This window comes from Anolis carolinensis, chromosome 2, assembly GCF_035594765.1.
Source record: "Anolis carolinensis isolate JA03-04 chromosome 2, rAnoCar3.1.pri, whole genome shotgun sequence".
NCBI lineage: Eukaryota > Metazoa > Chordata > Lepidosauria > Squamata > Dactyloidae > Anolis > Anolis carolinensis.
This window is the reverse complement of record NC_085842.1, coordinates 129970743-129995540: the sequence shown is the minus strand read 5'-3', so window position 1 is coordinate 129995540 and position 24798 is coordinate 129970743. Positions and strand designations below refer to the sequence as shown.

The following is a 24798-nucleotide window of genomic DNA, read 5'->3' as shown; positions in this document are numbered from 1 at the left end:
AATTATGGCATCTGATTTTGATAGCAATGTGCTCCAGTTCACTGAATCCTTGCAAAATTTAGATGCCTGGCACAAGAGAAGGCAGCAGCCTCTAGTTTTACTGGGGTAAACTATGTGTCAGGCAGTCCCCAAGTTACAAACAAGATCAGTTCTATAGATTTGTTCTTCAGTTGAATTTGCAGGTAAGTCGGAACAGGTTCATTTTTAGGTGTAGCTACTGTGTGTGTGTGTGTGTGTGTATGGTTTGGATAGCACGGGGAAGGGTTAACACCCCTGTGATGTTTGTTTTGCTGTCTGTGCCCCTGTTCAGAAGATTTCATCCCACTTTCCATCCCTGTGATAATTGGATTTTGAAAAAAGTGTCTTGTTGTGGAAATAAGGATTGGTGATAAAGCTTCAGCTGGGACACGTTTCCTCCATGACTCTTTCAGGAGTGAGTTTCCCTTTTTGAAGGTAGATTTCTCTCATTTCCTGATGTCTCACTCCCATTCTTAAATACAAGTCCTTGTAAACTGGATGTTTGTAATTCGGGGAATGCCTCTACTATTATAATCCTACAAGTGCTCAGAGAATAAAAGAGGAAGCCCCAGCCAGCAAAGAGAGCATGCCAAGCAGAGGCAAACTGTTTTTACTTATGTAATGGCAGGGAAATCATGGTTCAAAAAACAGGTAAGGGAAGACGGTCTCTGACAAAGAACTAAAGAAAGTGGGGGAGGGAGGAGGAGAATCCAGTGGCAAGTATTCAAAATGAGACAGAAAAATCTGAAGCTCTTCAATGACTATGGATTCTGGGTCCCATCTTGTTATATCTTCTCTGTCTCTCATTAATTCTTACTGGGGGAAGATCCAATTAGTTTCTTTTCCTGGCTTCTAAATGATTTTTCATCCCTGTAATTAATGGGCAAGTCAGAGCGGAGCCTCATGGCAGGCAAATTGCCGGTTCAAGGGAGCGGGGGTAATTTTCTAGATATGATAATGAAGGTTGCTTTCTTGCTTTTAAATAATGAATTCATTATTGGGGAGGGGTGCAAAGGGGAAACATCCAAAACTTTGGGTTCTTATTCCTTTATTGAGGAGAATCTAATTAGTGAATGGTTCCATCGTATCTAAAGATACCACAATCACAACTGCCCTGTCGTACTTAGGTAGGATTCGAAATATTTAGTTACTAACTGGCCTCAGGAATGGCACTGTCCCAAGTTCTAGGCGCAGTAGGTTGTGTGTCACTATATATTAAAACACATTCACATGAAGTAAAATTCTGGCTTACAGAGACAGAGGATAAATCGACGTAAACCAGACTTTAGGAATGGGAACGCACAAAAAACAGTTGAAGTACACTTCAATCTTCCTAGACATTCCCTCTCTGGCCTCAGAACAGCAATCCTTGAACAAAAAGCAAAAAAACTATGAAAGATGATTTGAAAGAGAAACAGAAATAGAATACACCCATGAATTCCAATCCATCAACAGTGGGCCAAATACAGACAATTGTCTCCTAATACATTATGAATACTATAACACTAGTTAATACCCCAGCCTCATGAGGTCTCTCTTGGTCATGTTATCATATCTTATTTCTGGTTCAAAGCCAGCATCACACTACATTTCAATAATTCACTCCACCATTCATTAGTTATCTATTCACCTTGGTTTTAGGCAACATCTTTCTTCTTGCCTTAGATCTTCTATGACCATTGTTAAAATTGAATTCTGTTACCTAAAACCATACCCAGAAGTTCTGCATTTCTATTGCTACACATAGCAACCTCATGTAAGTCTAACCCTATAGATCTCGCCATATATCTGATAAAATCTTTAAAAACCTATGCCACTAGCTTATTAGTCTCAAAGAGACCCTTTGCATACAGGATAACTGACAAAGAAAGCAAAGAGAGTGTATGTCACCCAGTGGACCTACACTCGAGGGGGTGTCAGAGGGGTCCCCAAAGACCCCTCTGACAAATGACAAAATCATCCCCCCCCCCCACAACCCCACCAGTATTCAAATTTAGGCATATTAGGTATTTGTGCCAAATTTGGTCCAGATCCATAGTCGTTTGAGTTCACAGAGGTAGGTGAACTACATCTTCCCTAAATCACTGTCAATTTCCCCCAGATTCCTCCAATATTTTCTGTTGGTCATGGGGGTTCTATATGGGAAGTTTTGCCCAATTCTATCATTGGTGGGGTTCAAGGAACTCTTTGGTTGTAGGTGAACTATAAATCCCAGCAACTACAATTCCCAAATGTCAAGGTCTATTTTCCCCAAACTCCACAAGTGTTCACATTTGAGCATATTGAGTATTCATGGCAAGTTAGGTCCAGATCCATCATTGTTTGAGTCCACAGTGCTCTCTGGATGTAGGTGAATTACAACTCCATATCTCAAGGTCAATGCCTACCAAACCCTTCCAGTATTTTCTGTTGGTCATGGGAGGTCTGTGTGCCAAGTTTGGTTCAATTCCATCATTGGTGGAATTCAGAATGTTCTTTGATTGTAGGTGAACTATAAATCCCAGCAACAACTCCCAAATGGCAAAACCACCACCCGCCAACCCCACCAGTATTCAGATTTGGGCATATCAGGTATTTGTGCCAAATTTGGTTCAGTGAATGAAAATACATGCTGCATATCAGATATTTACATTACGATTCATAACAGTAGCAAAATTACAGTGAAAAAGTAGCAACGAAAATAATGTTATGGTTGGGGGTCACCACAACACGAGGAACTGTATTAAGGGGTCATGGCATTAAGGAAGGTTGAGAACCACTGCTATAGAATGACCTGCTGGAAGAACTTTGACAGCTAAATGAGTTGGAATTTAAGAGACAACTGAAGACCTATTTCTTCTGACAGTCTTACCCAATCAATTTTTAACAATACAGTAAATTCTCAATTCACGTCCTGTGTCTACTGTGGTTTAATCTTTGTTCTGTGTATTTTAATATGTGTGTTTTATTGAAATATGTTTTAATATATTCAGTATTTTACTGAATTTTTGATGGTGTGTTTCTTACAAAGTTGTGCTTTGCCTCAAGCCATGAGGAGAGGAGGTTAAAAAAATAACATTACTACTACTACTACTACTACTACTATATTATTATTATTATGTGGTTCACACATATCTATTTTTAGCAGACATGCATATACATTCATACACACTGTTACCAGGGAGAACATTCCTATCTATAAGATGTACAGTATGTGTATTTTCAAGTAAAGACAATGATCAAGTTAGAATTACACTGCAAGGTTAGGAGTATCCTTGGCTCTGATTACTGCACCAAAATCGAAGTGCTAGGGCTCATCCCATGTGATGTCAGACTTGGGGGGCCCTAATAATAACATTGCACCTAATATTCTAAGCGTCCATACTTGGGAAGTCTGGCAAATTAGGAAATACTGTACACACTTTTTCAAGACAGCACTTTCCCACCCTGTGGTTCTTCCCCCTCAGCCATCCCTGAGACTAGGGAAGCGGATCTGATATTTAGGGATCTTACTAGAGGCTGCTCAAGCAACCTTATTAAAACTTTATTTTCAGCCCTCAGTAGCAGAGTGCCATACATTCTGGCCTGTTCCCTCTTTCAGGGGATGAAAGTTCAAATTATGTATTATTTATTTTGTAGATAGTACTGACTAGTTGACTCACAAAATGAAAACAGGTCATCACCAAGGAAGCTCACCATTTAACGAGGACAGCTCTTTTAGCAGGAATTCAATGACATGAAATGGAGATGTGAGAATTTCCTTCGCTGGGTTTTGCTTTCCAACCATGACTTTTGCCAGATATGCACTTCTTGCTTGCTGTTTTGTGTTTGAATGAAAGGAGTATGGTGATTGGATGCTGTGTGATTTATCTTAAAGAGAGTGGTGTGGAAAACTGGCAGCTATAAACTGCCCCAAAACCAAACTATCACATCTTACAGGATCACCTGTAAACTTCCTAGAGTATGCATCATCTCTTAATCAATTCCAAGTGTTCATTTCTTCCTCTTAACCTTCCCCTGGCTCAATTTATCTAGTTGACTGGGATATACAGATAGCTGCTTATACAACATGTTTGATGCTTAACAAATGGAACAGATGAAAGAACCTGGGATGTGAACAGTAATTTCACTCCACCCCTCTCCTGCCCATTCTGAAATCTGCTTTGGATATAGGGATGCTGAATAGTAGAGACTAGAAGAGGATACAGAGCACAGAATTCCTATTCAATGAGCAGAGGTTTAGCTTTTTTTTTAAAACCCTGAAATGGACAAAATCAGACACTTTCTTTAAAATGATACCACCAGCAGTTTTGGGACAATTTCATCCATGTCCCATTGAACTGCAGCAATTTTTGAGTTTTGAAGCAGGTGCAATCGAGACACATTTGAAGATATTCAACAGATGGCCTCTTGTATTAGTAGAAAAGCCTTGATATGTGTTCCTTGTCTTTTCAGAAAATTCCTTTAGACTCTCCCCAGTTTTGGATTTCTTCTCAGATAGGTGAGCAACCAAGCTGGCCAAGGGGCATCACTAACATGTGAAATGTTAGCTTCTCCCCATCCTGCACAATACACATGCAGCTTAAGCCATAAACTGTCATAGTTCAATGAGGTACAAATAGCTCAATTGTGCAAATTGATTTTGGAGATCAGTGATACAGTTCATCAGGACAACAAGGCAAAACACCCTTTGGTCATGGATCAGAAAGTAAATTTGTTTAGCAGTTTTACCTAGGCAACTTGGAGATGCTGGTGAACTAATATTTCCATCTGGAGTCCATCATTTATGTAGAGGATCAAAAGTTTCTCACCCTTCCCAATATGTGTTCTTCTTTACCCACAGATCCATCATACCCATGACTCTCAAAGCAACATTTTCAAAGCAGAGTTAAACCATTGATGATCAAGGGGTTCTCATTGGCTACACAACCAGCGCAGGCAACAGTGCTCAAGGTAGCAACAATAAAATACAGTTGAAATAATGATGTTATAATTGAAGTATTAAAACTCATAAATGATATAGGAAACATCAAGTATAAAACACACAAGTAAACATTAAAAAGGAAGAAAGAGTCAATATCCTGAATAGCAGAGTGAGAAGATGTGGCAGCAGATCATAACCTTTCCTGGGAGAAAAATACGAAACTTTTTCTTACTACATACCTTATTTCATCGTTATGAAGAGCTTATCGATAACTGTCACCTACAGTCCTGTTAAATATTCCTTCATCCAAATTCGTCCTCAGAATTTTCCACTGTTATAAAATATTAGATCACTGGAGAATGGGCTGAAAGAGATGCCATCTTCTTCCCCCCTCCCTTGGCCGCCTTCTTAAGCCTTAGCAGTGAGTGATATTATTGACAGCAAGAGGGTGATCTTATTAAGAGTGACAGGATTCCATTGCAAGCCGGAGAGACATTGCAACAGTCTCTTCCTAGAATTGACTCTCTCCGACATCCAGTCAAAGTCCAAACCAAGCTATTGAACAGCTGATCACACATGTCTGCTGTTTGCAGGCCTTTTTTGCTTGACACAGTCAAAGGGGTTAATGCCAAACCTGTCCAACCATTAGGAAGATCAAGGTGACTTTACGGGCAGCACACATGGGGGGGGGGGGGGGTGAGAAGGAGGCAGAAGTGGAAAATTCTTAGTTTGTCCTTCCACTCCTCAGCTCTTCCATTCTACCACACAGCTTGCCTTCAAACCAACCAGATGCATCGGAATTATTGGAAGATATTAATTTTCCATCACTGTTGACTAAGTCCTATTCTTTGTCTCAAGCAGCCAACTTGGGCTAATCCTGTTTCCCCAAAAGTCAGATCACTTGGTAAACCTTGGAAGGGAGGGACTCATTTGGCCTCTCTCTGCGGAACAAAGGCCAAACCAGAGATAAAAGAGTTCCATAGGAGCAACCACCAAAAATGCACTCTCTCATGTCTTCACTAGATGGGCCTGTCATGGTGATAGGTCTAAGAGGAAGCCCTTCCCTAGAAAAAATATTTCTACCCCTCCACCATCTCCCCGAACGGACTCTGGGCAGCCAACAAAACACAGCAAAGTGCCGCATATAGATAATACATAAATATGAAACAATTAAAACCACAGAATTACAACCACACACATACATTATTACAATGTAAAACATTAAAATTCATAAAATGCTGTCATAGCTGCAGATAAAAACAACTGACATAGCCCTGTGCCAACGTGATGCCCACAACTGACATAGTCCTGTGCCAACGTGATGCCCACAGTAAGTCCTCTGACTAATTCTTGAAAACCTATGTAAGATCAAAGGCTTGCTTAAAGAGCCATGTTTGTAAGCTGGAACAGGCGGCTTGAAGTGAAGTGACTAGCCTGATCTCTCTAGGGAAGGCATTCCAGAGCTGGGGTGCCACCACCGAGAAGGCCCTCTCTCTTGTCCCCCCCCAACCGTATTTGAGATGGTAGTGGGACTGAGAGAAGGGCCTCCCCAGCAGACCTCAAAGCCCGCACTGGTTAATAGAAGGAGATGTGGTCTTGAAGGTAGGTTAGACCTATAAAGCATATAGTGCTTTATACATAATCACCTATAAAGCAGGCTCATACAAGGTGATAACGGCTTTCACATATTCTGGACTAAAGTCATATGGGACTTCATAGGACACAATAAACACTTTGAATTGTGTTCAGAAACAGACCAGTATCCAATCATACATGATATATTTGTAAGCAGCCTCATCATGATTTGAAATGTGTGTGTAAACCACCAATTGCAGAAGCTATACAGGTCCAAGAAAACAATTATAGTTAAAACAAAATTTAAAGATATAGTGTAAACCGAAGCAATAGAGCAATTTCCTAAGTTTGGATAGGGAAGAAAGCATGAGTACTCCTAGAAGCCAAGCAGTCTGTGAGAAGGCTAGTATTAGTAGAGGGTAAAGGAGGAGGCATTAACTGCAAGGATTGAGAGTTCAAGCTAAAAGGTTCTCTTCTCAGCAATGCCTCTGAGCATTCTTAGCCCACGTCTGTAAGGTGAATTGGGATCCCCAGTGACAGGCAGCCAGGAGCTAATTAATGCTCATTAATCTACATCACCCCTGCAGGGAGCGGTCCTGGGCACACTTAGTCAATGTTTACAGCTTGGCTTTACAGCTTTCAGCCCTCCTCACAGAAGTGGAAGTGAAATGAACATGTATATGGGTTACCTGCAATCCCAGTGTCATGGATCAGAAGCCCCATTCACCAAGTGGGGCAACAGTTTATAGAAAATGGTATTGGAAGTCTAGATTGATATGACCCTGGGGATCACTGAAAAATGAGAAACTCTTGCACTGCAGTGGGTTTTATTGAGCCTGGAAGGTTACATCGCAATGCCGCCATTACTTCCCAACATTGGCTGCCAGAAGTTCTCTTACTGTTTGCCTATAAAATGATTACAGAATATATTGCCCTCCAAGTATTTATTAGACAGCAGCAGCAGCAGCTCCTCCTCCTTCTTCTTCCCACATTTTCCCCAAAACTCAAGGTAGATTACAAACATTAAAACGTATACAGATAAAAATATATACTCTCTACCAAATTAACACCATTTAAAACAAATCAGTTGAAAAGATCAAAGACAAAACATAAAAATGTAACAGAACAGCAGAGTAAAGGTCTTTGTAGTCAGTTCTTAAAATCCTGCTAGAATGGAAACATTTTAATCTGATGACAGGAGAGCAAGCTGGGAACCACCCTAGCTTCCCTAAAGAGGTAGGTCCAAAGCATTGAAGTAGTCACCCAAAAGGCCTCCAATGTACTCCAAGGGTGGCAGGATGATGGGACATAGGGAAGGGTCTCCTCTGAAGATATCAAAGGCCTAGCCAGCTATTGCAATGTACAGTATAATGGAGAGCTACTCATTTAATACATCTGGTTTATAGATTATCAACAAAATGTACGAAGAAGTTCTCTAGAGAGTGACCTACAGATTAGCCCAAGAAGAACCCTTCTGCTGTATAGCAATGTGACAAAGAGCTGAGTTTTCAAACCTACATCTGCTGTTCCAACATCAACTCTTTAAGTCTGAAAGTAAACTGTGTGCATCAAACAAGAAGCACCTGTTCTTTTCTTCCCTCAATTCCCTGCCACCACAGAAACCACAGCAGCAGAAACTGCATGTACTGCTTTGCCAGAAACTTGATTAGGATTTTTTCCCAAATACTCCAAACCCCTGACCAAATTAAATTGGGATTCTTCTTCCCAGCTTGGCTCCAGTCAATTATCGCCATAATCAGGTGTGTACCCAGTTATCATATCAATTAGCTGCTGCAGCCTGGGCAGAAAAGGGGCCAGGAGCTGTAGATGGGAAAACTGTAGAGGAAGACAAAATGATGGAGGGGAGGGGAAAACAAAGCAAAAGAAAAAGGACAGAGGAAAACAATGAAGAGCAGTTGTGAACGAACAGCCCTCTGAGTCTCCTAAGATCTAGCTTATAATAGTCTTAATTGTTATCCCACTATGATCCTCTGCCCAGAGCTTGAAAAAAAGCTCTGTTGTTAAGACCTTTTCCCAACAAAGGCGTAACTTATAAGTACCAGCAGCTTATAAAGGGAACTAAAATTTCAGGTTTTTGGTGACAAAAAACAGTCAATAATTAATTTTTTAAAACTATATCAATACTAATTATTTTTGAAAGGCCTTGGTAGAACTGTAGATAATGACCTTTCATACTTTTCAACTACTTTCCAAACTCACTACTGAATCTATTTGCAGAATAATTAATCTATCATAGAAGGAATATAGGCACAGAAGTCATTAGTTTTAAATTTGAATTGTCATCTTAGATGCAGCATGGGGGCACAGAGAGGAGACCTTATAACATACACAACTCTTCGCGAGGCAAAAATATTGGATATTGCATGGCTTTGTTCCTCTGAGATGTTATTAGAGCAGCCTTCTATAATGTGACAAATCGCCCATCCTACTGCTATGCTGGTAGAGATTATGAGGTACATAGTCCACTGCATTGGGCAAACTGGTTTGAAGTAGGCTGAACAAAAACTAAGGAATAGGCACAGGCAGTTGGCCTAAAACAGGTTAATCTGATCATAAATACAAAAGAGCAAGTAATATTCCTACCTACAACTTTATCCACAAAAATATAATCTTTTATAAGATGTAAATATAGAGCAATGAGAAGGGATAAGATATACATTTTTTCCCTAATGCCTTCAGTCTTTCATATTTTTATTTTTGCCTTCAATAAATGCAACATAAAGAGCTTTTCAAAGCTTACCCTCTGGTTCTCTTTTTTAAACATTAAAAGCTACCACCTCTTGAGTTCTGTACACTTTTATTTTGAGAGACCAATTCAGCTTGCTGTTAAAAGTCTGATCTATAGAGAATGCTTTTTGAACAAAAAAAACAACACTCTGGTTTAGTCCAAAACCAAGCTTGACACTGATATGATTGATTTAAATTTTAGGTGATACAGAGCATTCACTTTAAATAGATGAGAGAGATACAAAAATGGTTTTAGATGGAACACAGGAGAGGTATCTGTGACATCTTATTTCTATATGGTAGGGATGGGAGGTTGCCTTTATTTCATATGAATATGAGTTTATCCTTACTTAGTTTATCCATACCTCACAACCTCTGAGGATGCCTGCCATAGATGTGGGCGAAACGTCAGGAGAGAATACTTCTGGAACATGGCCACACAGCCCAAAAGACATACAACAACCCTATGAAATAAATAGTTCTTCTGTGCTTCTCCAAGAGACCTCTAAAGCAGATCTCAGGAACATTTGACCCTTCAAATGGTTTGACTTTCAACTCTGTGAACAACCAACTGATGTGGTGAAAGAGTAAGGCAATGTGGAGATGGTAGGTAGTCAAAGTATCTGTACGGCCAAAGATTTTCTAGTTCTTTTCTAAAGAGCGGAATTATTGTGAGTTGTCCCATTTACTTAGTTGACGACAACCCAAATGAGATGGCTGTCATGGTGTCTTCCACTACAAACCATACTGCCATTGTGAATTTGCTAGGGAGCATGCTCTTACTGACCTCAGACACCAAAACTGGTTTACTGAAATGCCACTGACGACTATACAACAGAACCATCCAAGCCAAATTAGGGAGAGGATGCGTGCTAAAAAGAAAGTTTAAATGTTGAAGAATGTAGCTGGTTTCACCCGCACATCAGAAGGATGTCTTTTTTGTTTAAAGAAATATAACTTAACAAATCTCGGTTACCTCTATAAAAAGGAGTAAGGGAACGCGGGGGGGGGGGGGGGGGATTATGTAGTAGCAGCTTTAAGACTGTTTATGTTTTATAAGTCTCATATTGACTTATGGAGACCACACAAATTTCATATGGTTTTATTAGGGTTGAAGGTAGTTTTCACAGAATCATAGAATCGTAGAGTTGGAAGAGACCTCATGGGCCATCCAGTCCAACCCCCTGCAAGAAGCAGGAAAATCTCATTCAAAGCACCCCTGACAGATAGCCATCCAGCCTCTGCTTAAAAGCCTCCAAAGAAGGAGCCTCTACCACACTCCGGGGCAGAGAGTTCCACTGCCGAACAGCTTTCACAGTGAGGAAGTTCTTTGTCAGTTCTTTCCTCTGAAACAGTGGTTCTCAACCTGTGAGTCCCCAGATATCTTGGCCTTCCACTCCCATAAATTCTAACAGCTGGTAAACTGGCTGGGATTTCTGGGAGTTGTAGGCCAAAACATCTGGGGACCCACAGGTTGAGAACCACTGCTCTAAAATATAGCCTGTTATACATTGGAAGTTTTCCATCCAAATACCAGCCAAGGCTAACCATTCTTAGCTTCATACGGAGTCTGGTCCCTTCAGAGTATTTAGTCTCTTTCTTTTGTTCTATCCAGAAAACTATTCTGTTGGGAAGTTAGCAGAGAGCCAGCAGCAGCACATCTTATAGTAAGGATACCTTAACCTTAACTTGTACACTGAAAATAGCATGAGATGAATAGTGAGTTCACTATTAGGGCAATACTGTCATTCTCCTAATGGTCCCAGACAGGCCTGTAGCCAGGATTTTGTTTCGGGAGGGCTGGGATTTTGGTTCGGGGGGGGGGGGGGCTGAGTCTGAGCGGGAGAGGGTCTACCCTAGCAAACCTTTTGTATGGTTATCCCAATACCCCCATGCATATGGAATATATTGAGCATGGTGATTAGATCGTGATATGAATAAACATAACAGTTAAATAATAAATGTAGGGCTTTCTTGTGGACCACCCTGAGAATTTCGGGGGGGGGGGGGGGGGGGGGCTGATGCCCCTCAAGGCCCCCCCCCCCCCCCCCCCCGCTACACGCCTGGTCCCAGACTGCTTACAATAGCACAAGACTCTCCAGCACTAATATTAGCTAAAACATTTATTTTATTAATTGCATTTATGCCATCACTTTTCCTCCAAAGAGATCAACAAAGTATACATGGTCCATCTTGTGGTGGTGATTCTCACATATGGTGGACAAATGATGATAATGATGATTTTATTCATTTATAGCTCACCTCTTTCTCAATTGTTGGACTCAAGGCAACTTGTAATTTTTTAAAACCAGTGCAGATTAAAAACCATACAAAATAATCTAGACAGATGTAAGTTGTTTTAAAAACAATTAAAACAATTAAAATTTAAAATTAATTAAAGGACAGGTTTTTTTAAAGCAACAACAAAACAGCATTACAAGCCCATCACAGACTAGTCTGAGAGCTAACAACTGGTCCACAGTGACTCGGGGATTTGAACTCTGATCTCCTGGTCTAGTTCCAGGGATAGTCCAGCACGTTCATCAAACATTTTCCAAATTGCATTCCTTAGTGTTGTTTCACTTCAGCCTGCAGAATGAGATTGACATTGAGTTCCCAAATGTTGCTCTTCTACATCTCCCAGAATCTCAATGGCTTAGGAAAATTGGGGTTTCTGGAAATTGAAATCCAACGATGGATGAAAGCCTAAAAACTATAGCGCTAACCACATCACACTGGTTCTGAGAAAACTCCAATTGCTTTACCACCATCAGATCCTCTGAAGATGCCAGTCACAGATTCAGGTGAAGCATCAGGATAAAATGCTGCTAGAACACAGCCATACAGCCCGGAAACCACACAACACTCCATGAGGATCATTGTCTCAAAATTCCTCTTCCTCCTCCTCCTCCTCCTCCTCCTCCTGGTCCATAGCCTTTCTACAACTCTAACTGCCTCATCACACTAGAGCACTTTAAATCCGGTTTCTGCCTCCTGTAGAATTTTGCAGAAATATTTTGGAAGTAACACATAAACAGCACTAAAGAAAGGAAACAAATGTTAGAACATGATAAATATGTCATTACCATGCAAAAGACACAGCTTACAGGTGATATTGGTATAGCCACCATGTTGCTTCTAAGCTCTAGAACTAAGATATTGTGCAGTGATAAAAGGAAGAGGCTGGGCTAGTTCCTTCCTCCTCCCATTTTGCTATACCATCCCAATCCAGATTCTTACCAAATCACCCCCTCAATTTTCCCTTGCATATTGTTTTTAATCCCCAGGCATATTTGAGGGACTGGGCAGAAGAAAGGGTTCATCTGCCAGGCAGATCACAGAAGAATTTAGGACAAAACCAGAAAAGGCAGGACAAGATGCATGGAAAGCTGAGGGCACACATGCAAGCATTATACATATACAAGACCACACAGAAAGATGAACAACTTCTGCATGTGTGTACACACACAAACAGAAGCCTCTATGTGAACGTGAGCCAAGGAGGTGTCACTAATATATTCAGTGCAACTGCCGGAAGCCCTTGGGGAAATATCCCCCATTGCTGAATGCATGACAGGTAACTCAGCTTCAGAAATTGGCTGTAGACGCCCACACATTCCTCAGCTAAATAATAATCATTAATTTAAGGGGGGAGGGGGAGACACTATGCACATGAGCTTAGAAAGAGCCACCCACACTGTAGGAATGGATGGAAAGGAAATGCATTTAAAACAAAACAAAAAATCTCCCCAAAACCTGCTGCCCCCTCTTCCTGCTTGCAGTCCATGGGCAGTCTGTATATAAACCACTGTTGCCTTGCCAGTCTCTAGAAAATTGAGAGGTTTTAATGTCAGGGACACACTTACTGGCTTGCAAATGGCTGAAATCTCTGTAGGAATCTGTGTCCCACATAACCAGGAATAGAAGGGAATTCTTCCTGTCACATCAGAGGTTCCGGATGGACAGAACAACAGCCTCCCTCCATACACCTACACATATACACACACCCCTGGGCTTTGTTGCTGGTGAGATTTCTACGGTAAGGTTGTGCCTCTATGCAGGGAGATGTTGATTTAGATTTGGTTGAAGAGCTCTTTGCTCAGAGGCATTTTTGTGTTACAATGTCAGGAAATGGCATTCCTTATAATAATGTAACATTGGCTCCTGGCAAGTGCCACAGGTTCACATAAGCAAAGGCCCTGACACAGACTGCACTCACCCCCACAGGGCCACAGCGTAAATGTATTTGGCAAAAGGCTGTATACCTCCACCTGGTGTTAATCAGTACAGTGCCCATCCATTTAAAAGGAAGGAGGGTGATTTACATCCATTAAGGGATCCAACTTTATTGGCTCTGAAAAAGTGGTGCCAGTTTACACCAAACTGGGCTGACTGCATTAATTCCTCCAAAAATACTCCACTTGTGTGCTCCATGCAATTTGTTTCACAGATGCAACTCCACTCCTCCTGTCCATACCAAACAGGGTCAGGCTCTTAGAGAACTAACTGGATATACATGTGAGGTGAAAAGGTCACGTCATCCAGGTCAGCAAGTCTTTCAGCCAGTCCCCTCCTAGGCACACAGTCACTGAGACCCTGAAGAATCAAAGCTAGTACAGCTGACTAAGAAGTTCCTTTATTTTCCAGGTAGAACTAGTAAACACAAACCCAAGAAGATATTTGTTTCTCATCATCCAAATACTACTGGCACTTTGAAAGAGAAGAACTTAGAGGATGGAAATGAATTCATGGATCATCACAGAGAACTTTGATGAGATGATGAGGGGCTTAAAAGCTTCCATGCTATTTGAGAATCACATCGTGCATTTGTCAGCACCAAAGCACCTAGCTGATTTTAACCACTGGAAAAATAATGCATACCAGCTGGACTTATAACTCCCAAGGCAGCAGAGTGAACACACTGAAAAATATAGGCCCTTCTTCCAAACAAGCAACTGAGTCTCATGTAACTTTTAACTCCTGCACTTGCTATGGCTTCCAATCCACAACATCATGGTTTGGTTAGACCATTGATTGCAGAGGGATAGGCCTGCATCTATGGTGCCATGTAATCACAGATAAAAGTGGTGTAAGCTGTGCAGTTCTCCAGGGACGGGAGTTCAAAAATACTTAACATGTAAGTGGAAGTTGTCCCTTCCTCTTGCTGTACCCTCTATTGTATTCACTGGGGGTACATCTACATTGCAGAAGTAATGCAGTTTGATACCATTTTAACTGTCATGGCTCAATGCTATGGAATCATGGGAGTTGTTGTCACATAGGTTTTTTAAGTTTTCTCTGCTAAAGAATGCTGGTGCTTCACCAAACTACAGATCCTAGGATTTTATAACATTGAGCTATGACAGTTAAAGTGTCATATTGCATTAAATCTACAATGCAGATGCACTGTGAATTTCCAGATATGAAAAGGATAAAACTATTACTTGTATTTCAATTGCATCAACAATATCCTTCCAGTTGGGTTTCATTATGACAATACAACACTGCCAAGAGTACATAGTGCAAACAAAAGGGAAGAAAACAGAGAATTATGAAAGATTTCACAAAAGTTACAGAAATGTTTTGGGGTATAATCAGTTTCAATGTGATATTTTGCCCTTCTACTCTGTTCAACTCACAGCACCAACAAGCACAAAGCCTGGTTGGTTCTCACCCACAATAGCAAGGAATCCGGGACTGCAATTAATGTGGTACACACTGACCTCTATTAACTGCTACAATGCAGGCCTAGAATCTTACCCCCGCTCAATGAGATTCTACAGACAAGGAGGGATCATACAAATAAACTCTTCTCTCCCTCACCAATTTAGTCAACTTGTCCAATGGCATACAAGGTGCTAAGAATATGGAGTAAGACCTCAAACCCTAGCCAAAACCTCTTAAATACAGCAAAAGAAGAAAACCTCACTTTCATATGAAATAAGGTGAAACCTCCTGATTCAAACCAAAGGCCTTGTTTAGCCCTGCAGCCAATCTTCTGAAGGGACTAAAAGTAGATGAAGCCGGCAAGCAAGATACAGGGACAAGAGCACCTTGCTCCTTATGTCCTACAGTACTAGCATTTCAGGACCATGTTGCTTTCAGTTCTGAAAGTAGCATATACAGTTTCATATGCAGTAGCCACTGGCAGTTATGACCAAAAACCATCAATTGAAAGTTCACTTAGAATTGAGGATTTTCTGAACAACTTCTAGAAATTATACCCATGAGCTAAAAGGCTCAGATCTTAACTTGTTTTTTGTTATAAGGGCTCAGTTCATGGTCTTGTGGAAAATTAATATTGTTGATATATTCTTAACTATGTGCACAGTATTTTGCTCCAACACAAGGAGTACTACTACAACCAGCCCCAACACATCTGAAAAAAATAAATAAAAGCTATCAGGCATTGGCTGCAGGGACCACAGCTTCACTTGGTTGTCAATAAGTTGTAAGGAGAACCTGAAAGCCCTGGTTCCCCAGTCTCCCTAACTCCAACTGTCAGACCATGTTTCTTTTCCAGTACTGTGGATACAACCTACAGTTACTCTTGCTCCAAAGGCAGGATAAGGTTTGGAGGAATCTGGAACTGTTTCCATGTCAATTTTAATGTTGCAGACAAGATGTGAAAGCTGCCATAGCCTCCCTCCTCTTTTGAAATTCTGTCTCCTTACCCCACTTTCCCAAATATATTTAAACCGCAGTACTGGTGACCTGTTGCACCCATGCTCCCTTAAACACAGCCACATGGACTTTTGACAGGTCTCACGGAGCATGGAGGGCCAGTCAAAGATGGGGAACAGGACTAGAAAAGGCAGACAAAATGGAGAAGTGGGTTTCAGAACAGAATGAAACCCTTTTAGCAGTGGCAGGCCATCCTGTTCTGCTTTTCTTCCTCTCCCTTGTGCCAAAATGAGAGAATTTCAGACCAACCACATCTTCCTATTATCAACTCTTCCCTTGAAATGACCCCTTGCACTGTCGCACTCCTAAAGAAATATGGTTTGACATCTCCAGGTTCCCTCACGTTTGCCAAGCCAACATTGTGAGAAGACATGTATGGTTGGACAAATGTAGCAGACCCCTCAATCATCACAAAGAGCAGAAAGCCCACCATGGGACATTAGTGAGTGGAGGAAGACCTTCACATACCACACGTTCATGGAAAAGGAGGACCAGAATGATTATAAACAGGGTCTTTATCTGATCATCCAATCCCCTTTACATCTGTCCATCTGTTCCTCTTTCATCCACATTTTTCTTTCCCTCCCTCCCTCCCACTATCTATATTGGCTAACCATTTTCCCCTTCTTTTTGCATATCCCCCCTCCCTTCTTCACAGCCTCTTTCCTTTCCCTATATCAATTGCCAAAAAGAGGGGGGTATCGAAAACCTTGCTATAGACACGCGGCGAGTTTATTTGCCAACTGGGAAAAAGAGCTCACCGCATCCAGCCTTGCCAGGCTGCTCCATCCCACACCCCTTTGGAGAAGATGAAATCCCACAGATTTGCAGCAATCATCCATCTCGTTTGGGATCGGCTCTTAGAAGGACGGCTGACTTCAGACCAAAAGGATCCAACCGTCCATCCCCTCCCATCTTAAAAATCAGTGGGATACCAAGAGCAAAAGGCGGGTTGGAGGGGAAGGCAAAGAAACACAGTATTTTAAGGATAGCCATTTTAAAAACATCTATCTCTTCCGACAGGCCTACCCAGTCAATTTTCACCTAGGGTTACATTTTAGTCATAAGAATGATTTTAATCTTATGCCTGTCTTTTCATATATGTGTTTTGGCGGGCTTATGATTTATCTATATATTTAAACAGTGTTGCATCCTGCCTTGAGAAGAGGCTGGTAACAAATAAAATTTGGGATTATCAAGAATAGGTAAATGTCTTCCTCCCTCCCCTCTACCAGCCTTCGATGGGGGGCATGAGCCTCAGGAGTCGCTCTACACGGCGTATTCACACGCACGTACACCCGTCAAAGGAGGAACGGAGAAGAGCCTTCCTATGGATGGTAGACGGAGGGATGGAGATCAAGGCGCCTCCTTTCCAGCCACCGCCACACAACGCGTCTCTCGGCCCCATTTCCTAGATGCGGTGTGTGTGTGTGGGGGGGGGGGTGTCTCCAACTCACCCCCACCCAAAAGGGCCCGGCCTGAGGTGAAATAAGGGGCACCTCTGCCTGCACCGAGAAAGAGAGAGAGAGAGCGGGGGGAGGAACACGGAACAGCCCCATCACAACAGCGTGCCTCCCCCCCTCCTCCGCCGCCGCCGCCCGCGCGCTCCCTCTCCCTCCTGATTAGCCATTCCGGCTGCATCCTCCTCCTCCCGCCGTGCAATTGTACGCGGGGGGGGGGGGCGAGATTTGCGCGCGCGCGCGTGTCTCTGTGTGTGTATGTATGCATGTGTGCCCGCCGCCGCCTCCTCTTCCTCTCAGGCCTGCCTGTTACATAAAAAAACACGTATCAAGGAAATTGGAATGGGGGGAATCATGACAGGAGACGGGGAGAGGGGCCGCCACTGCGATCTTGTGGCGGTTCCGGCTTATTTTTTTTCCTGCAGCAAAATCCACCCAGAGGTTTTGTGGGGAGGGGGAGGAGAGGGAGAGGGAGGTAAAGCTAAGCTCTAAGACCAGATCTTCAAAAACAGCTCTCCCTCCCCTTTGTGCATTACGGTATTTTGAGGGCAATTTCTTCCCCTCAACCAAACACACACACACACACAGATATAAAATCTGAAAATACCGCAGTAACGGCGGCGAGGGGCAGGGTATATATATGGTGTATGTATATAGGCTTTGTCTTGGGCTCATGCAGAGACAGAACCTGAAAGGGGGAGAGGAGGATGCTGAGACAGGCGACGAAAAGGGACCGTCATCTGCAAAGACGACGGCGCCGGGAAACAAGGGAGCGGAGGGGAGGGGGGGGGCTGAGAGGTAAGGTAGGAAGCAGTCCCCTCCTCTCAGGGCCCTTCCACACAGCCATCAAACCCAGAATATCAAGGCAGGAAATCCCACATTATCTGCTTTGAACTGGGATATATGGCAGTGTAGACTCAGGGCTCTTCCACACAGCCATATAACACAGAATATCACAGCTGAATCCACAATATCTGCTTTGAACTGGGTTATCAGTGTCCACACTGCCATATACCCCAGTTCGAAGCAGACAATGTGGGATTTTATTCAGCTGTGTGGAAGGGGCCTCCGATAACCCAGTTCAAAGCAGATATTGTGGGATTTTCTACCTTGATATTCTGCGTTTTATGGCTGTGTGGAGGGGTCCTCAGCGCCAGAGTCCAGTCAGCAACAGCAGCCCCCCCCCCCCCCGGTTCTCTTCAACCCGATTTCAAGTCTCGGTGGCGCAAACCGGGGAAGAGATGCGAAACACCAAGTCCGATGATCTACCCCAAGCAGAAGGGAAGGGGAGAGGGGGGGGGGAGGGGGAGACCGCAAGGAAAACTCGTGACAGCGGCAGGAAGAACAACAACTCTCCTCCTACACTCTCGCCCCTCTGCTCAAAAGCCTGCCAACGTCCCTCGGCGGCGCCTCCGAGGCCGAAAGGGTCCCTCATGGGGAGAAGGCTGGGCAGCAGCAGCAGCAGCAGGGTCCCCTCCAAAGGCAGAATCCACCCTCCCCCCCTCCCTCCTTTCGGAAGCGCTTCCCCCGCTTGCTGCTTACCTTCGGCGGTCCAGCTCCGCCGGGCGCCTCCATCCAGGGCTGCCTAATCCATCCCGCGCTGCCGAGGCAGGGCAGGAGCCCCGCGGGTCTCCGGAAACACGAGGCGGGCGGTCGGTGGGTCGGTCGGTTTGGGAGGCTGCGAGTCAGCGCGGTCTGGCTCTCCTTCCGAGGGCTCCCCGCCCTGCCTGCCTGCCTCCCTCGGGGCGTCGATTTCAGAGAAGCGTGGAGGGGGGAGCGCGAGAACACACGCACTCTCTGTCTCTCTCACACATACACACAGACGCCGGGACCACGGACTCGAGTGGGAGGGAGGGAGAAGAGAAAGAGGCGCCCGCTGTAAGAAACCAGTCTCTGTTTCTCCCTATTTTTTCCTGGTCGTTGTTGTTGTTGTTTGCTTGCTTGCAGCCGCCCCCTCCCAAAAGAGCAGAAGGGAGGGGGAAGGAAGGAAGGAAGGAGGGAAGGAGGGAGGGAGGAAGGGGCCAAATCGAAGCCTTCCTTCTTTCCCCCGCCCCGATAAGAAGATGTCACCGCAGGCGAACCGCCTCGAGAAGAAGCCTTAAAATAGATCCATCCGTGGAAAGCGGCCGGGGCATTTTGGAGAGAGGGCGCGAGAGGAGCAAGAGCCGCCAGCCCCGCAACTGGCCCTCTCCTCCCTCCTTGCCTTCCCTCACTGGCACGCGGGCGGGATGGCGGATGGGCGCGCGCGAGGCTGAAGGAAGAGAGAGAGGAAGGATGGAAAGGAGCGCGCGACTGAGCGCGAGAGCCAGGCAAGGCAGGGGGTCGCGCACGCGTCCTAGAGGAGGCGGCGGCGCGAGGACGGGGAGGGAAAGGGGGGGGGTCTTCGTCTGCCTGCTCTGCTCCCGCCCCGCACAGACAAGCACACGCGCCTCCCCCAGACCCAACACCGGCGAGGAAGGAAGGAAAACACAAATGGATAGATGGATGGATGCGTGCGCGTTTTTCTACTTCCCCAACGGACCCCCAGGTCTCCCTATGTATAGTCCAAGGTTTCCCTCTGCCAAAATAAAATTAAAACCCGCTCTTCAATTCCCCCTCCCCCGCCCTTCCCTCTTCTTTCTAGCGGTGCGCGCCCCCTCTCGGCGGACAGTGGATGCGAAGGAAAGGTGACTGAAGGAAGGGAGCCAATAGGAAGAGGTGATGAGGGATGCTCAGGCGGCAGGCAGGAGGCCCCCCGCTGCCCTCGCCTGGACCCTCGGCCACAGGCTCGGAGCAGGGAGGCTTCCCGCGGCGGGGGCTGCTGCTTGCGTTGCCCGCCGGGGGCCGGGAGGCAGCGCTGCCATTCAGGGAGAGAGGCGGCGGCGGAAGGGAAAACCCGGGACGGACTCCAGGAGGGACTGACACACCTGGGAGGCCGGCGTTCTACGTGGAGGAAGAGCGGGGGCGGAGTGATCAGACAGGAAGGGGCGAACTAAGGCGCTGCTTGGCACCTAGAGTGGGCTGGGGTTGAAGGAGGCCGGAGGGATCGAGGAGGGAAGGGGCCCAAAAGGGCAAAGGTGGAAGCAGGAGGGGGGAACTCGGCTCCAGGAGAAGGCGCGAAGGGACTTGGCCCACCGAAGCTAGGCCTCCGCCCGGGTTTTGGGAAAGGATTTAACCCGTAGGAATGCGGCCAGGGTCTCCGAGCGGGCCCCAAGGAACGGGGAACGTTTCGGCTGGACTTGGAGGGATGCTCTTGGCTGGCAGAGAAACCTGGCCTGGAGTCTGCTGAATGCTCCGAGGAGGCGGAGTCACGTCAGGCAGGCAGGCCACAGAGAAGGCTCTTTCCAGGTTCCGGGCTGCGGCGGGGCTCATAGGCGGGGACTGGCAGGGACCAAGGGGAGCCTGGTCCCAGAGGCCTTGTGCTGCGGGATCGCAGGGCCACAGCGGGGGGCGGGGGGGGGGGCTCAGAAGGAAGAAGGAAGCAGCCAGGTGCTGGAGGAAGCCAAAGGCGCTTCCCTCAGCAGAGGGGAAAGGGCTGCTTTGGGACTTGGCCGATTCTTCTACATCAGTGTTTCTCAACCTGTGGGTCCCCTGGTGTTTGGGACTACAACTCCCATAAATCCCAGCCAGTTTACCAGCTGCTAGGATTTCTGGGAGTTGAAGGCCAAAACACTGGGGACCCACAGGTTGAGAGCCACTGATTGTAGAACAGGCATGGGCAAACTTCGGCCCTCCGGGCATTTTGGACTTCAACTCCCACAATTCCTAACAGCCAGGTGAAGTCCAAAACACCTGGAGTGCCTAAGTTTGCCCATGTCTGCTATAGAATGAATGCCGTTTGACACCACTTTGACTGCCATGGCTCAATGCTATGGATTTGTAGTTTGGTGAGGCACCCTCACTCTTTGGCAGAGAAGACTAAAGACCTTGTAAAACCATAACTCCCACAATTCCATAGTATTGGAAAATAACTGCACCCAGTCTCTGGGCACATATCCTTTGGAAATAAATGGCAATCATAACCTTGTTGAAAAGGAAAATTGATGTCATATCCGTTTGGCAAATGTGTATCTCTGTGAATATGTGGAGATCACCTTTTGAAAACCACTAGTCAAGAAAAAGTATGACCTTGTTAAAAGTCAACCCTCTGAACAAGTGATATTCACAAGCATTCATGTAATGGCACTCAGGTAACTCAGCTGTTAAACTAAAGAACCATGCCTTTGAAGTGCCAAGGACAAAGTCATGCCACTACAAAATATATTTGGTTAGCAGAGGATGGTTGTTTCTTTGAAGTTGAAATTGTAGTTGCATTTGAATTGCAGTTGTAATTTCCCAAAATATATACACTCCCTTTAAAAACCTTTTAGTTTAAAATATACAGTCAGAGATTTAAAAAAACAAAGTCTTCTTTGAAAAATAACATATTAATAAACATCTTGTATTAATTCACCATACAGGCACATTTCTTATTGAAATTCAGTTACAGATAGGATGTCGCTTCTCTGTGTGTTGAGTACACAGAGTATTATTCTTAATCAATAGTCCATAGTCTTTAAGTATACTTGTACTCACTGAGGTCCATAAGCACACTTCTATATTGAAATCCAAACATGCATCCACTCCCACTGAGGTGTGATGCAAACAGGCATCCGCCTCCACTGAGGTGTAGAACAGACAGAAATACAAAATGGAGTCCTGGGCCTGAACATGCTGAGTATAATCATATGTCTACAACCCCTCCCACACCAAAGGGGTACAGTCAAACTGGCAAATCAACATGCACATAGAATACAGGTTAGCAAATATATGTATTAACAAATAAATCGTGAGAGGCTTGAGAGCTTGCTATTTCCAACGCTTAGCACTGAACCTGGACCATTAAAGTGGTGTCAAACTGGATTCATTCTACAATGTAGATGCGTCCTGAGAGAGAAAATTCTCCACCAAGCACACAAGGGCAGCCAGAAGGCAGATCAACATGTCACTTGGGTTGGCCTTTTGCATATTAAGTCAGCAAACCAGAGACTCCCTCCAGGCCAATATATGAAGGGATGCAGCTCTGAGTGGTAGAGCAGCCTGTGGCGTGCGTACAGAAGGCTTCCAAGCACAACCCTTGATATTAATTACTCTGCTAGGAAGGATCTGGTAAGCAGAAAAAGAGGCTAGATTGGAGGCACCAAGGATCAGGCATGATGTAAAGTTGCTTCTAGAAGGACACAGGCAGTGCTCCTGGGTGCGGAAGTACTTATGGGGAGTGACACAATCATATGCCCTTTGTGATGGAGGATCCAGCTCTCTGAATACTGTGATACAAGCCCCAGGATCCGTCAGCACTGGCTATTGTTATTCTTCTATCCTGCCTTTTCTCTCAAATCGGGGCCCAACACAGCACTGCCAGCTACTCCCAGTTTTGGAACACCTACCCCAGGGAGATTAGGCAAGTGCCCACACTCATTACCTTTAGGAATTGAAAACTTGGCTTTTTAAACATGCCTTTGAAAATGGAAAAATGTAAGAATTCCTAATAACTATCAATCAGATTTTATGGCTTATCATTGCCAGAGCAACGACTGGGACATTTAATATTGTTTAAACTGTTTCCATATATAATTGTTTACTGATTTTTCAATTGTTTTGTGCTATTTTTGTTTTGTTTAATTTGATGTTATCTACTTTGTTATATTATCAACTGTGTTTTATTTTATTGTAAGCCGCTCTGAGTCCCTTTTTGGGAGATGGGGCGGGGTATAAATAAAGTATTATTATTATTATTATTATTATTATTATTATTATTATCACCCAAACTAGCCTGTTGCCCTCAGATGTGGTGAAATATGTCAATCTATTGTTAGCTTTGAAGGAAGTGCTAATCAGTTTCTGGGTGGGGATATCTCAGTCTTCAACTTGGGCAGCAAAATGCCTTAGGCTGGCCCTAGGAAGCACTTTGGAGGTAGTACATCCGCAGACATATCTGTTTGGAAGAAAGACTCTAATGGGGTCAACTGGTATCAGGTACAGAGCACATTGCCCTCCAAGGCTGATCTTAAATCCCATCATCCCTAGTGGCTTTAAAATGATGGCTGAGGCTGATGGGAACTGGAGTTTGTTATATCGCACAGGAGGATTGGATAGGTCAGGATTTATTTGTTTACTTTTTTGTGGAGGTGAGGAGGAAGAAGATACATCTCGTGTAGGTAAGTTGTAAGTAATGTGATGCTCTGTAACTGGAGGATGGGACAAAGGAGAATTATCCTTATGGTGCTCTTGTTGTTTACCTTCGCATCACTTCTAAGGTGATTCTATCAAAGGATTTTCCTTCAGAAGGAATTTACCTTACCTTCCTTTGAAGCTGAGAGAGTGTGAGTTGCTGACATCCACCCAGTGACTTTCCATTGCCAAGTGGAGATCTGAACCTTGATTTCCAGTGTCAAAGTCTACTGCTGAAACTATTACATCATGCCGGCTCTGATAAGGAAATGCTATCCCCAATATCCATGTCCTTTGTTTGGGGCACTTTGTGTTTCTAATAAGTGTTTTTTGCTTTAGAAATCTGCAAAGAAGTGGCATATGGTTGCAGAATCTGTTTTTTTTAGCCTGTGCTTTGTGCTAATAAAGCGCATTTAATCAACCCACGTGCTATTATCAAGAGATAAAGGGTTTCTTAAAAAATAAAATAACAGCAATAATAGATCAGACAGCTCATCCCTCCAAAGGTTTTTCAAAGCCAAAATGTTTGAACACATCCACTGGAAGGTTGCAGTCCCATGCACCATTACTTGGGAGTAAATCTAATTGAATTCAGCATGATTTATCTCTGAGTAAGCACACTCAGAATTGAAATGCAAAGCCTTTGAATGAATCCATTGTGAGCCTTGTTGGTTCATTCCCATCTAGGGAAAGACCAGTCCAGTTTTTATTTTCCACTTTCTGGAGGCCAAGACTTTCCATCCCGTTCTGCGCTTAGAATTCCACTCCAGTTTTGCCCCTAAACCAATTTCTCTTTTGTGTCATTTGGATTCACCTTTTCAAGCTTTTTTCCCTGCTGTCACAAGGGTTAGAAATTCATCTTGTTTAAAAAATGAATTTGAAATGCTCATATAATACATTTTGTCCTCCAAAGATCTAGGCTAAGTCATGATTATGTAGTTTTGGTGAATCAATTTCTCTATGTGAGTATTTCCCAGAATAAATACCAGGTTTGCCACACACCTATACAATACTGTAATGTAATGTGGTGAAGGATGTCAGGAGAAAGAGGCAAATTGCACAACAACTGTATCTGGTGTTGCCTGTCTATAGAAGCTGTACCAACAACATCAATACTTTGGGTCAGGAAAGAGCTACTGCGATGAACGCTACTGATTTCAATGAACCTTTCTCTTCCTCCTAAGATCTAGCCAACCATGGCTAGCAGGGAGGAAATTCAGA

The 24798-nt window shown here is 44.1% G+C and overlaps 1 protein-coding gene across 3 annotated transcripts in view; it reads right to left on the bottom strand.

The window, feature by feature from the left end:
• The window catches only part of adgrl1 (adhesion G protein-coupled receptor L1), a 242388-nt gene extending 222155 nt beyond the window's left edge, over positions 1 to 20233 (bottom strand). For 2 of the 3 annotated variants that reach the window (XM_062970517.1, XM_062970519.1), the window contains exon 1: positions 18931 to 20233. The gene's annotated coding sequence lies outside the window, so the exon portion shown is untranslated. The remainder of the gene's footprint in view (positions 1 to 18930) is intronic. The other variant, XM_008104606.3, reaches the window with a different exon arrangement.
• Positions 20234 to 24798: the final 4565 nt, after the last annotated feature.